This window comes from Ovis aries, chromosome 16, assembly GCF_016772045.2.
Source record: "Ovis aries strain OAR_USU_Benz2616 breed Rambouillet chromosome 16, ARS-UI_Ramb_v3.0, whole genome shotgun sequence".
Classification (NCBI taxonomy): Eukaryota; Metazoa; Chordata; class Mammalia; order Artiodactyla; family Bovidae; genus Ovis; species Ovis aries.
In genome coordinates, this window is record NC_056069.1 from 8,558,876 (window position 1) to 8,571,549 (window position 12,674).

At 45.4% G+C, this 12,674-nt stretch overlaps 1 pseudogene; it reads left to right on the forward strand.

Moving 5' to 3' along the window:
* Positions 1–9,290: 9,290 nt before the first annotated feature.
* Positions 9,291–12,397, forward strand: LOC132657911 (S-phase kinase-associated protein 1-like; annotated as a pseudogene).
* The last annotated feature ends 277 nt before the right edge of the window (positions 12,398–12,674 follow it).

The window sequence follows — 12,674 nt, forward strand, 5'->3', positions numbered from 1 at the left end:
ATGTGGAAGTAGAAGGAAATGTGAGGTCAGATACCTATTTTTCACAGTGATCCTGGGCCCTAGAAGTTTCAGAAATCTACTTTGTCACTGTCTGGGTTCGTGAAATGATTTCTTAAGCAAATAAAGCAGCTTCCTGCTTCTGAGTGTAATTTCTTTGCACAACAATGAGCTTACTAAACAGACTCAGAATTTATTGCAAGATCCTTTAACCCATTAAAAAAAAAAATGGAAAACATACCATGAATCTGATTTCCCATGTTTAGACAAAGCTACATATGACTGCTTTTAAAGAATAATAGCAACATAAATTAGCCCTATTTTCATTTGAAAGAACTCCTTGCAGTGGGGTGGGACAAGTGACTAGTTCTGCCCAATAAAATATGAGTCATCTGCTCCCAGCAGATACCGGATCTGCAGTTGTCATGGTCTTGAATTTCCCAGCCTTCAGACTGTGAGAAATAAATGTTTGTTGTTTAGAAGCCACCCTGTTTAAGGGGTTTTTATCATAGCAGCCCAAACAGACTAAGACAATGGCCACTGGCATTATTTCACCGTTATTTACAGTGCTGCAGTTGACATCTTTTGTGCTTAGATGTGAGTTTGGAGAGTTTCTCTCAGTTCCCAGCAGTATAACAAAAGAATAGGATTGTTTGGAATATGGATTTTCAGTTCTGCTTGGTATTGCTAAATGATTCTTGAAGAGGTTGGACCAGTTTACACTGGGGGCAGCTATTTTTTGAGCTTACATTTGATGGTCATGACTTTGCCTTGTGTCCTAATACAGTGTTATGCATTTCACCTTTAGACATCTAAACCAACCACTCTTATTATTCTGGATCCTTGTGTTTTATATTTTTTAGGCTTTAAATTTTTTTAAAAAGAGATACATGCATTGTAAAAAAATTAAACAATCATAAACGTATGAAGAACTAGGTAATAATCACCTGAAATCCTACCATTCGAAGAAAACCACCGCTCTTATTTTGGTGAATATCCTTCCAAGCATTTCTGATGGAAATGGATCTGTGTGTGATGTTGCATAAATGGAAGCAGACTATGCTAGTTTATTGCCTGTCTTTTAACTCAGTGATCTCTTCTGAGTACCTTTAGATAGCTTTCCAAATCTATAAATCTCCTGTGATTTCCTTTCCTTTCCTTCCCTGGGGTTGCTTTGAGGTCAAAAGATGAGAGGAAGGGAAGGGAGAAGAGAGAACTAACAGTAGCAAAGTGAAAGTTGCTCAGTCGTGTCCAACTCTCTGTGATCCCATGGACTATACAATCCATGGAATTCTCCAGGCCAGAATACTGGAGTGGGTAGCCTTTCCCTTCTCCAGGGGATCTTCCCAACCCGGGGATCAAACCCAGGTCTCCTGCATTGCGGGTGGATTCTTTACCAGCTGAGCCACGAGGGAAGCAGTAGTAGCAAAGGGCTTAGTATATGCTCCATCTGATTTCCCCAGTCATCCTGAGAGGCAGATGCCGCTGCCCATTGTACAGATGGGGAAATGAAGGTCATAACAACAGAGGGTGCTGGAGTCAGTAATCGGTAAGGTCTCTGCTTATCCTGCTTGGTTTGGTCCACCTACTCACCTTCTCCCGTTTCCCTCTGGGCTCCCCATAGGCCTCTGAGGATGCAACGAGTGATGGGGATTTGAAGACCCAGGAGATGTGATGCCCAAGTCTCACCACAGTCCTGGTAAATCTTGGGGAGAACCTGAAAATCTGCCCCACTGAGGTCGGTGTCTACCTTCTGTCTTCCTGAAGGCACTCAGAGGCAGTTGATCTGGAACCAGCTTAGCAGGGAGGGTGAAGGGACCTGCCTTGGGGGGCAGGGGAGGGAAGCAGCCAGATCCTTAAAGAGGTTCCAGTTTCTCCCACATTTGGAGAGGGAAAGGGAGGGTCAGGGAACAAGGGGAGGCAGAGATTTGATCGCTAGTACATGTCACGTCTGTGGCCAGTGGGAAGGAGAGCGGTGAGTGCCTCTCTGAGCCCCAGGAGTGCCCCAAGGACTGTGATGACCGGGGTCAGCTGTGGCTTCCTGTAGCCTCAGGGGCACTGGTAAAGGAAGAAACCACCAGGGTCCAAGGACATGGCCTCCTCCCCACCCCCTGCCATTTAGCACCTCATAAGCCAGGTTTCCTATAGGCTCTCAGGGTTAGGTGAGGAAGCGCCCTAAATTTTTTGAAGTGAAAATTTTTATTAAAGTATAGTTGATTTACAATACTGTATTAGTTTCAGGTCTGCAACAACGTGATTCTGTTGTCTATTTTTCAGATTATTTTCCATTAGACATTATTATAATATGTTGAGTATAGATCCTATGCAGTGGCCACAGGACTGGAAAAGGTCCGTTTTCATTCCAATCCCAAAGAAAGGCAATGCCAAAGAATGCTCAAACTACCGCACGATTGCACTCATCTCACACGCTAGTAAAGTAATGCTCAAAATTCTCCAAGCCAGGCTTCAGCAATACGTGAACCATGAACTTCCTGATATTCAAGCTGGTTTTAGAAAAGGCAGAGGAACCAGAGATCAAATTGCCAACATCTGCTGGATCAAGGAAAAAGCAAGAGAGTTCCAGAAAAACATCTATTTCTGCTTTATTGACTATGACAAAGCCTTTGACTGTGTGGATCACGATAAACTGGAAAATTCTGAGAGAGGTGGGAATACCAGACCACCTGACCTGCCTCTTGAGAAATCTGTATGCAGGTCAGGAAGCAACAGTTAGAACTGGACCTGAAACAACCGACTGGTTCCAGATAGGAAAAGGAGTACGTCAAGGCTGTATATTGTCACCCTGCTTATTTAACTTCTATGCGGAGTACATCATGAGAAACGCTGGACTGGAAGAAGCACAAGCTGGAATCAAGATTGCTGGGAGAAATATCAATAACCTCAGGAATGCAGATGACACCACCCTTATGGCAGAAAGTGAAGAGGAACTAAAAAGCCTCTTGATGAAAGTGAAAGAGGAGAGTGAAAAAGTTGGCTTAAAGCTCAACACTCAGAAAACGAAGATCATGGCATCTGGTCCCATCACTTCATGGGAAATAGATGGGGAAACAGTGGAAACAGTGACTGACTTTATTTTTTTGGGCTCCAAAATCACTGCAGATGGTGACTGCAGCCATGAAATTAAAAGACACTTACTCCTTGGAAGGAAAGTTATGACCAACCTAGATAGCATATTCAAAAGCAGAGACATTACTTTGCCAACTAAAATCCGTCTAGTCAAGGCTATGGTTTTTCCAGTGGTCATGTATGGATGTGAGAGTTGGACTGTGAAGAAAGCTGAGCACCGAAGAATTGATGCTTTTGAACTGTGGTGTTGGAGAAGACTCTTGAGAGTCCCTTGGATTGCAAGGAGATCCAACCAGTCCATTCTAAAGGAGATCAGCCCTGGGATTTCTTTGGAAGGAATGATGCTGAAGCTGAAACTCCAGTACTTTGGCCACCTCATGTGAAGAGTTGACTCATTGGAAAAGACTCTGATGCTGGGAGGGATTGGGAGCAGGAGGAGAAGGGGACGACAGAGGATGAGATGGCTGGATGGCATCACCGACTCGATGGACGTGAGTCTGAGTGAACTCTGAGAGTTGGTGATGGACAGGGAGGCCTGGCGTGCTGCAATTCATGGGGTCGAAAAGAGTCAGACACGACTGAACAACTGAACTGAACTGAGCTGATAGATCCTATGCTACATGGTAAACTGTAGCTTATCTGTTTTATGTATAGTCATTTGCATATGTTAATCCCACATTCCTAATGTGTGCATTGCCCCTCCTCCTCTCTCCTTTGGTAATCCTAAATTTATTTCCTGTGTCTAGGAAACTTTCTGTTTTGCATATGGATTCATTTGTATTATTTTTCAGATTCCACAGTCTTTCTCTGTCTGACTTACTGGACCATCCATGTTGTAGCAGATGACAGTATTTCTTTTTTTATGGCTGAGTAATATTCCGTTGTATGTAGATGACCACATCGTCATATGTATGCCATGTCTGTTGATAGGAATTTGGGTTACTTTCATGTCTTGGTGGTGGTAAACAGTGCTGCATGACATTGGGGTGCATGTATCATTTTTAATTAGAGTTTTAAAAAATCTTTTCCTGATATATACCCAAGTGTGGGATTGCTGGATCAGATGATAACTCTATTTTTAGTTTTTTAAGGAACCTCCGTACTGTTCTCCATAGTAGGTTCACTACTGTACATTCCAACCAACAGTGTAAATGGAGGCTAAATTTTATTTTGGAGAAATAGAGGGATGGGACATTCCTTGAATTTCACGTTGTGGCCTAAACTTCAGGGCTGACGATATGGGCGTGTGAGCCATGCAGTAACCCAGGGCCTCACACCTAGAAGAGCCCCGCACATAGTTTAAGGCTCTGCTCTCACCACCTTGAACCTCTTGATTTCTGAACAAGGAGCCCCACATTGTCATTTGGCACTCATGTATGAATTAGTAGCCAATCCTGCAAAAATTCATGCCCCTGCATCCCCGCATAGCAGAAGTTTCCAAATCTTACATCTTTAGCAGAAATCCTCACTGAGAGCTGGAGCAATTAGAGGTCAGGCCCACTGCATGCCGCATGCACCATGCCCGCCTCGTGCTTTCTGCACTGTTTTATTTCTATAAGCAATGCTTGTTCACCAAAGGGTTGGCTACATCTAAAACAGAGCTAGATATATACATAGTAAATATTATTATAAAACTAAATGTGGAAACCGTGGTGGTGCCTAGAAATGGAAGCTGAGATGAAAGTGAATCTGCTGTGGGGTGGGGGCGTGGGGGGCATTTGGGGGTGGATTTCAATGAAGCAAACTTGAAAGTGCCAGGGAGGCCTGGATGGTAACGTGCATCCACCCCAAGCGTCCCAGCTTGCTCCCAGTGTGAGCCTGGCCTGATGCTGACAGTTTGGAGCATTTCTCCCTGGAGAGTTCCCTCTCATTCTTTGTCCTTTAATTTGCACTGATCTTCAGAAGTTACACATCAATGTGGAGTCTTCGTGTGTATTTGGAACTGAACACTCCACTTTTGAAGCTGTCAGATCTTGATGTTTATGAGGTCCCTGCAGTTGGTTTCCAGGTTCTTAGGGCTTATATGACTTTTTTATGGAGTGAGGACACTTTCTCTCCCAAGGTTCTGAAATTCACACTGCTCCCGCCTGAGGCTTCCAGAAGCCTCTGCAAATACCTGAGTGTATGTAGATACCGGGCAGAGAGGCTCGGGATGAGAGTTTTGGGTCAGTGGGTATGACCAGGAGCTGGGGGACTGGGGCCCAGGGTCCCTTTAACAAAGACATCTCTGCACCTCTGTTCATTCACCTCTCTTCCCTACAGTCTCCTTGCTCCTTAATTAACACAGACACTGCTGCGTCTGTGTTCTTACAGGTAGCGTTAATCACTCGCCAAGTCTGTATCCAGACACAAACCAAAGTGCTCAGAGGAGGGAAATGTTGTCAGTACCTTCAGGCTACATTTTATTAAGTGCTTTCTGTGTTCCGGGCACTGCTATAAGCATCTCTCATGGCTCTGTTTAACCTCAACACTACCTAATGCAGCAGGCAGAGGAGAAAAAGGAGACGCTAACGAGACTGACACAAGCTAGCAAGCACCCCACTCCAGTGCTCTTCCCTGGAAAATCCCATGGATGGAGGAGCCTGGTGGGCTGCAGTCCATGGGGTCGCTAAGAGTCGGACACGACTGAGTGACTTCACTTTCACTTTTCACTTTCATGCATTGGAGAAGGGAATGGCAACCCACTCCAGTGTTCTTGCCTGGAGAATCCCAGGGACGGGGGAGCATGGTGGGCTGCCGTCTATGGGATCGCACAGAGTCGGACACGACTGAAGCGACTTAGCAGCAGCAGCAGCAGCAGCAGCAGCAAATAGTGGAGTCAAAATTCAAAACCCAGCTGAACCCACCAGTAAGATCCCACACATGCTACCCAGCAAGCAGGTACAAAGAAGAGGCTAATTATAACAAAACCCCCCAGAGTAAGGGCATCAGCTGACACCCACTGAGAATTTGGGGATCTTTGAGAATGAGTGAGACCAGGAGGCAGCAGCCTCATTGTAGAGATGGTAGCACCAAGCACAGGAGAGGCACTGGCCCTCTTACACCTCCAGGCAGTGGCCAGATAAGGATGGGGCTCCCTGTGGAGGCCATGCCAGAGACCCAGGTGAGCGGTCAGTGACAAGGGACCATTCTGATCTCTGCCCAATATGGGTCACTAAGCTTGTCTTTGGGTCCAACCCACCCAACGGCACTGGGGCAGCCTCTCCAGGAGAAGGTGCTGTCACCTCTAAACAGAGCAGGTTTAATGAAAGACCTGGTCCAGTGGAGGCTTGAGGGAAACTGGGAGGAGAGCCTGCTCTGCTTTGTACCCCAGTGATGGAGAAGGCAGCAGAAAGAGTCTTTGCTCCAGGTCATAGAAAGAGCTATCAGAGCTAAACCGGGGGGTGGCCTCATCCAGTGAACAGAGGGAGCATCAGGGTGAAACTCATGAAATTGCCTTGGAGCTAGCTCAAAGAAGGATATTGGTAATTGCACTTGTTAATTCTAATTTAACGCAGCTAGCAGCAGAGTGAACCATGAAATTCCAGATTTTTCCTAAAGGAAATCAGTCCTGAATATTCAGTGGAAGGACTGATGCTGAAGCTGAAACTCCAATACTCGGGCCACCTGATGCGAAGAACTGACACATTGGAAAAGACCCTGAGGCTGGAAAAGATTCAAGCCAGGAGGAGAAGAGGGTGGCAGAGGATGAGATGGTTGAATGGAATCACCAACTCAATGAACATGAGTTTGAGCAACTCCAGGAGTTGGTGATGGACGGGGAGGCCTGGCATGCTGCAGTCCATGGGGTCGCAAAGAATCAGACACGACTGAGCGAGCTGCTCAGTCAGGACAGAGGTCAGATAGGGCCTGAGGTGTAGAGCCTTGAGCCCAGAGGAAGGAATTTGCTATAGCTGAAGCATTTCTCTGTGCAGGCGCTTCAGGCCAAGACCAGTGTCCTGTATCATCCGAATCCGGGGCTGAGCTGGTGTGACCTGGGCACGAGTGTTACGCCGACACACAGGCAGCGGTGGCCAGGCTAGCTGGGTCAGCTGAACATCACAGGCACCCATGGGCTGGGTTACCATGGGAGGCTTCTTAGAGGTGGTGGACCTTGAGCCAATCCTTCAAGGACAGGTGGTAATTAACCCAGTTGTAGAGAAAAGAAGAAAGTGAGAGCTGAAGAAATCTACAATTCTACAGGTATTTTAAAACAAAAAAGTCACAAGACACTCTAGACACCATGATCCCCTTTTTGTTAGAAACTTGTACGAATATACAGGTATGCATGCAGACACTTGTATCTATTCAAAGAATGATATATGGTGGTTTACTCACCAAGTCCTGTCTGACTCTTGTGACCCCCAGGATTGTAACCCACCAGGCTCCTCTGTCCTCTGTCTATGGAATTTCCCAGGCGAGACTACGGGAGTGGGTTACCATTTCCTTATCCAGGCGATCTTCCTGACCTGGGGATCGAACCTGGGTCTCCTGCATTGCAGGCAGGTTCTTTACCAAGTGAGCCACCAGGGAAGCCCCAGGATGATATAAGGAAGAATATTTATGAAAATGTTAGCTGTGTTATCATTGGGCATTACTTTCTTCTTTGTATTTATCTGTATTTTCTAAGTGTTCAGCAGCAAGCATGCATTATTGTGTAATGTGGCTTAAAGGGTAAAGAATATAGGCTGCCTGAAGTCCTGCTACCTGCTATTCTGTGAGTTAGAATTCTTCCTAGGTGTTACCGAGGTAATGAACTCCACAGGATTTCCGAGGCTCCTAGGATACGGAACAGAATGGTTTTCGAGCACACTCTGAAGGCTTGCTTGAGGCCATCTCCTCAACTTGCTGGTTAGTGGAATGGAATAACGGTGGTGCTTACATCTGACGCTCTTTCTGAGCACTCTCTCTCTCTCTTGCATACACACCTACTCTCTCTTACTCACACACTGCTCTCAATTATCCACATGAAGGTAGTGTAGGTGAACCAGGGCTTCTCAGCCTTCAGTGTGCACATAAAAAACCTGGAAATTCTGTTAAAATGCAGGTTCTGCCTCAGGAGGTCTGAGCTGGAGCCCGAGACCCCACATTGCTAATGAGCTCCAGATGATATCCCGCTGCTGATCCGTAGACCACCCTTTGAGATACGAAGGTGAGGACAAGTTCATGCCCTTTTTGGACATCCTAGAACAAATGCTCTCCAGTGGATTCAGATATTGCGTGTCACACGGACTCCTCTTGGGCAGTATTGCATCATCCTGTTCCTCTGGAAACATAAATACCTACTTCTGTGTGTGAGACTCTGTGCTCACACAGATTTTCTGGGACATCAAAGTCTCTGTTGCAAGGCAGGGCTCCTGCCTTAGGAGCTTATACTCAACACCTAAACGTGAAAATGTAGCCAGCCAGTGAAAGGACTTATTCTGAGTGCTAAAGGAGGGCTGCAGACGGTGAGTGAGAGGGAGACTCCAGGGTCTATTCTGAATTCTGCAGAGAACTTCAGTCCACATACTTCCTTTGAAACGTTGAGGAGTAACACACGCTCCAGGCGCAGGGCTGCATTAATGAGTCTTCAGTTTTAATGTGAGAGTCGTGTCTCTGTGTATAAATATACGCTCCCATAGGATTCGTGAGGTTGTGGTGTATTGTTTTCGTAGTTACCAGTCTTCCTCATTCCTCGTTAGTGGGGGAGCCGGGGAGGAGATATGGAAGTCATCTGGAACATAAATACATGGGCTTGCGGCCATACCACACCACTGGCTCCATTGTTTAAGGAACGTGTTTGTCTCATTCAGCTGCATTTTGTGGGGCTTTCAGCTCCTGCTTTATTCCATTTGAAAATTATTATTTGCTATGGAAACAGTGAGTCAAATTGGTACAGGTGGGGCTGGGGGCCATGAATAGATACAAAAGAGTTCATCACAGGGGGCTCGAGTTATTATTAGGCCTAGGAGTTGCCCATTTGTGCAGGTCAGCCCTCACAGGCCCCGTGTTTTGGAGGTAGCAGTCTGCCAGGCGGGGGCAGGTGTGGGTGGCTCACTTGGAAGAGAGTGTCCATTTTGGCTTTTATTCTTTTAATTGACATATAGTTAATTTACAATACTGTGTTAGTTTCTAGTATACAGCAAAGTGATTCAGTTATATATATACATATACAAAATCTATTTTCTTTTTCATATTCTTTTCCATTATAAGTTATTACAAAATATTGAATATAATTCCCTGTGCTGGCTGTAGTGGCCTTGTTCTCTGCTTTTCAATTTTGCCGATTGACGACATCGCCCTGCTCACTTCAGCCTCCGGCTCCCCATCTCCTTGAGACCTAACACCATGCCTTCAGTTACGTTGCAGAGTTCTGATGGAGGGATATTTGAAGTTGATGTTGAAATTGCACAACAGTCTGTGACCATCAAGACTATGTTGGAAGATTTGGGAATGGATGATGAAGGAGATGATGATCCAGTATTTAAAAAAGGCCATTCAGCAGTGCACCCACCACAGGGATGATCCTCCTCCTCCTCCTCCTGAGGATGATGAGAACAAAGAAAAATGAACAGATGATATACCTGTTTGGGATCAAGAATTCCTGGAAGTTGACCAAGGGACACTCTTTGAGCTTATATTGGGAGCAAACTACTTAGACGTCAAAGGTTTGCTTGATGTTACCTGCAAGACTGTTGCTAATATGATCAAGGGCAAAACTCCTGAGGAGATTCGAAAGACATTCAATATCAAAAATGATTTTACTGAAGAAGAGGAAGCCCAGGTACGCAAAGAGAACCAGTGGTGTGAGGAGAAGTGAAATTTCGTGTCTAACGCCGTAACACTGTAAGGATTATTCCAAATACTAGTTGCACTGCTTTGCTTATCATTGTTAATATTAGAAAAACAGTCAACAAATGCAGCAGCAAGTCAACTGTATTAGCAGAATGTTGTCCTCATTGCACGTGTCGTTTCAGTACAGTTCCCAAACTTAAGGCTCCGTTTCTTCTAGTATGATTGAAAGTTTCTTTTCTTTGCTCTGAGTAAAATGGAACTGTGGGTTCCCTATAGAAAGCGGCATTTTGGGCTTTCCCTTTTTGTAAAGCAATTTCTGCCTAGTTTATTGTCCAGCTAATTTTAGTTCAGTGACTTTTAAAGTTGGCGTTGTAAATACAGCAACTTGCAAAAAACCTGAAATAGAACTTAAAAAGAAAAATTCCCTGTGCTATACCATAGAAACTTAAACTGTTTATCTGTTTTATATATTAGTCTGTGTCTGCTCATCCCAAGCTCCTAAATCAGCTTTCCACCCTTTCCCCTTTGGTAACCATAAGTTTGTTTTCTATGCCTGTGAGTCTGTTTCTGTTTTGTAAATAAGTTGATTGTATTATTTTTTAGATTCCACATATAAGTAATATCATATGGTATTTGTCTTTCTCTGTTTGACTTCACTCAGTATGATTCTCTCTAGGTCCAAGAAAGTGTCTGTTTTCGAAGAGCACACGTGTCTTAGAATGCAGAGCCGTGCTGCAGCAGGACGTGGTCTGCCCACAGACCATGTGGGGAGGAAGCGAAAGGGGACCTCATGAGGCACGTTGACAACGTGATCAAATGTTGGGATGTTTTCTTGAGCGGTTGTTGCCTTAGAAAGCAAGAGCTCTGTTTGGAGATAAGGAATTTCTAATCAGGTGGGAACACTTTGAGATGGCAACACTGAAATGGGTCTCTCTGGGGGTGCTTGGACTTGAGCCGACCTGAAGCTGCTGGGAACTGCCTTGGGGCCCAGAGAGACTCTCCAGAGCTGGTCCGCAGGGAGGAGGATGTAACAAGACTTCCAGCAATATCGACTCTTTTTTATCAGGTGCTGAAGTGGCAACCCATTCCAGTATTCTTGCCTGGAAAATTCTATGGACAGAGGAGCCTGGTGGGCTACAGTCCATGGGGTCACAAAGAGTCAGACATGAGTGAGCCACTGAGCCAATTATGTTCCCAGTGTTATATGCTTTGATTCTCCCAATAGACCTTACGGCCTGGATAGTAACGTTGGTCCAGCCCACGGATGTGGAAACTGAGACCTATCAGGGCCAAGAGCTTGACAAAGGTCATAAGAGAATAACTGAGAGAGATGAGCCCATTCTGATTCCAGAATCTGCTTTCCTGTTCTATGTCCTTAAAGACGGAACCACAGCCCTAGAGGTGGAATGTTATCTGCCAGAAGTGTTTCCTTTCACTAGACCCACAAAGCTCACACCTTGGCCTGGACTGAGCATCCATCAGATCGGGGCCCAGGGAGACCTGGAGGGTGACCAAGCTCTGTCTGCCGCTTTTCACCTGGTGAAGGTGGTGAAATTGTAGCCCCAGGGCTATGCTCAAACACCCCTGAACCACTCACAGAGCTCCTACCGGGGCTGCAAGCCTGTACCGAGCCTCACAGCAACAGTGAGAGGCCCAGGCTGCCCCCTGGGCAGATAGAGGAGACAGAGCAGGGATAGTTTCGGAGGTTTACTCAAAGTCTTTCAGCCAGTAAGGGGCCGAACCTGTGGGTACAGAAGTTGGCCCTTGACCGCTGTGCTCTGCTGCCTGCAGGCCAGAGGCCTGGCGACTGCTGTGTGAGAGGCCCCCCCCAAGGACCAGGATGTGATCAGGGCAGGGTTGGAGGCCCCTTAGACTATTGCCTTTGACAAGGCCGAGGGTGAACCAAGGCCAGAAGAACCTTCAGCTAAATTTGCAATGATTTAACCACACATGTTCCAAACAACCCAATTAAAAAATGGGCAGAAGACCTAAAAAGATGTTTCTCCAAAGAAGACAGACAGATGGCTAAAGGCATGTGAAAAGATGCTCAACATTGCTAATTATGAGAGAAATGTATATCAAAACTACAATGAGGTATCACCTCATAGTGATCAGAATGGCCATTATCAAAAAGTCTACAAATAACAAATGCTGGAGAGGGTGTGGAACCTTCCTACACTGTTGGTGGGAATATAAGTTGGTACAGCCACTATGGAGAACAGTATGGGATTTCCTTATAAGCTAAAAGGGTTACCATATGATTCATCAACTGCACTTCTGGGCATACATTCTGAAAAGACAATGACTCTAATTTGAAAAGATACATGCACCCCGAGGTTTTTTGAAGCGCTATTTACAGTAGACAAGACATAGAAGCAACCTAAATATTGCAATCAACAGTAATAAGAGGAGGCGTGTGTGTGTATGTGTGTGTGTGTGTGTATGTAATGAAATACTACTTAGACATAAAAAATAATGAAATAATGTCATTTGTGGCAACATGGATGAACCTAGAGATTATCATATTAAGTAAGTAAAAGTTATGGTTTTTCCAGTAGTCATGTGTGGATGTGAGAGTTGGACTATAAAGAAAGCTGAGTGCCAAAGAATTGATGCTTTTGAACTGTGGTGTTGGAGAAGACTATTGAGAGTCCCTTGCACTGCAAGGAGATCAAACCAGTCCATCCTAAAGGAAATCAGTCCTGAATATTCAGTGGAAGGACTAATGCTGAAGCTGAAACTCCAATACTTTGGCCACCTGATGCAAATAACTGCTGCTGCTGCTAAGTCGCTTCAGTCTTGTCTGACTCTGTGCGACCCCATAGACTGCAGCC